This window comes from Sesamum indicum, unplaced genomic scaffold, assembly GCF_000512975.1.
Source record: "Sesamum indicum cultivar Zhongzhi No. 13 unplaced genomic scaffold, S_indicum_v1.0 scaffold00112, whole genome shotgun sequence".
In the NCBI taxonomy this organism is placed as follows: Eukaryota; Viridiplantae; Streptophyta; class Magnoliopsida; order Lamiales; family Pedaliaceae; genus Sesamum; species Sesamum indicum.
The window spans coordinates 233,236-235,980 of record NW_011628046.1 but is presented as its reverse complement, the minus strand read 5'-3'; positions in this window follow the sequence as shown (position 1 = coordinate 235,980).

Genomic DNA, 2,745 nt, shown 5'->3' with positions numbered 1-2,745 from the left:
GTGGCTAGCAAAGTCTGTTTGGTTGAACGCCATGAAATAGCAGTTCCACCATACATGAATACATATCCAGATTGAGATATAGCTTTATGTGGATCAGATAAATACCCCGCATCTGAATAACCAACTAATTTGGTTGTTTTGGCATCATCATGCGTTTCAAAATATAGTCCCATGTCACTTGTTCCACGTAAATAACGTCGAACGTGTTTAACACCATTCCAGTGTCTCTTTGTTGGTGTTGAACTATATCTTGCTAGTAGATTAACAGAAAATGCTATATCTGGTCGGGTATTATTAGCAAGATACATCAATGCACCAATTGCACTGAGATATGGTACTTCTGGACCTAAAATCTCATTGTTATGTGCTGGAGGATGAAATGGATCTTTATTAACATCAAGCGATTGAACTACCATAGGTGTACTCAATGGATGAGCTTTGTCCATATGAAAACGCTTAAGGACTTTTTCTATATAGTTCGATTGATGAATGAAAATTCCACCCTTAGTATGTTCGAACTGCAGGCCGAGACAATACTTTGTAGTTCCTAAATCTTTCATCTCAAACTCACTTTTTAAGTAATTAGCTGCTTGTCGAATCTCTTCAGGAGATCCAATAATATTCAAATCATCAACATACACAGCTATGATAACAAATCCCGACTCTGTCCTCTTTATGAATAAACATGGACTTATTTGATTATGGCAAAATCCTTTCTTTATTAAGTACTCACTAAGACGATTGTACCACATACGTCCTGATTGTTTAAGTCCGTACAAGGACCTTTTCAATTTGATGGAGTACATATGACGAGACTTTGACTGTAATGCTTCAGGCAATTTTAATCCTTCAGGGATTCTCATATAGATATCTGTATCCAATGACCCATACAGATATGCAGTTACCACATCCATGAGCTGCATTTGTAGTTGTTCAATTACTGATAAACTGATTAAAAATCTAAGTGTGGTAGCATCCACTACAGGTGAATATGTTTCAGTAAAATCAATTCCGGGCTTTTGAGTAAAGCCTTGGGCCACAAGTCTAGCTTTGTACCTTACAACTTCATTTTGTTCATTTCTCTTGCGTATGAACACCCACTTATAGCCAACAGGTTTGACATCTTTCGGTGTTGGAATTATTGGTCCAAATACTTCTCGCTTATTTAGCGAGTCTAGCTCATCTTGTATGGCCTTTTTCCAACTTTTCCAATCATTTCGATGTCTACATTCCTCCATAGTTTGAGGATCATTTTCATCTTCATCCATGATTTGGACGGCTACAGAATAGGCAAAAATATCATTCATTTCAATTTCTTTACAATACCAACCTAAATTGTTATGAGCATAATTAATAGACATCTCATAACTGTCCTCGAGATCTTGCTCATTACTTTTAGAGTCTTCAGATAAAACCGCTTCAGGGATTTTATCCTTAGAGACACTAGTGGTCACATTCATATCGTGAACTGAGACGATATGTTCCTTTCTCTTTCGAGGATTTGCATCTTTAGAGCCAAGTGGTCTACCACGCTTCCGGCGTATTTGTGACTCAGATGCATTTGATTTATTAAGAATCGCTTCAGGGACTTCTAAACGAGCTGGAACATTTTCAGCCGGAATATGTGATTTTGTGACCTTTTTGGTATCTATCAATGCTTCTGGTAGCCTATTTGCAATACTTTGCAAATGTATGATCCGTTGAACTTCAAGTTCACTATCATTTGTTCGTGGATCCATAAAAGACATAGATGTTGCATTCCATGCAATATCTTTTCTTTTAATCTCCTTATCTACTCCCCCTAATGCCGGGAATAGTGTCTCATTAAATTGACAATCCAAGTACCTAGCAGTGAATTGATCACCGGTCATTGGTTCAAGGTACTTAATAATTGAGGGAGACTCAAAACCAACGTAAATTCCCAGTCTCCGTTGTGGTCCCATTTTAGTTCGTTGAGGAGGGGGTATCGGGACATACACCGCACAACCAAACACCTTTAAATGAGATATATTTGGTTCTCTTCCGGAGACCAATTTTAATGGAGAAAATTTATGGTAAGCGGTAGGTCTAAGACGAATTAGAGCCGCTGCATGCAAAATTGCATGCCCCCATGCCGATGAAGGCAATTTTGACCTCATCAATAAGGGTCTAGCTATTAATTGTAACCGCTTGATTAACGACTCTGCCAGGCTGTTTTGAGTATGTACATGAGCAACTGGATGCTCTACAACTATCCCAATTGATTGACAATAATCATTGAAGGATTTAGAAGTAAATTCTCCCGCATTATCTAACCTTATCCTTTTAATAGGATAATCAGAAAAATGAGCTCTCAATTTAATAATTTGGGCTAACAGTCTTGCAAAAGCAACATTTCGTGTTGAAAACAAGCTTACATATGACCAACGTGTTGATGCGTCAATCAACACCATAAAGTATTTAAATGGCCCACATGACGGTGTTATTGGCCCGCATATGTCTCCTTGAATTCGTTCAAGAAACATAGGAGATTCTACATTCACTTTTCTCATAGATGGCTTTGTAATTAATTTTCCAAGAGAACAAGCCGAACATATGAAATTGCTTTTAACAAGGAACTTCAGGTCCTTTAGTGGGTGTCCATGTGAATTTTCAATGATCCTATACATCATTGTTTTACCTGGGTGGCCAAGTCTATCATGCCACAAAGTAAAAATACTTTGATCAACTAACTTCGGGTTAGTGATACTATGTGTTTCAACAGAG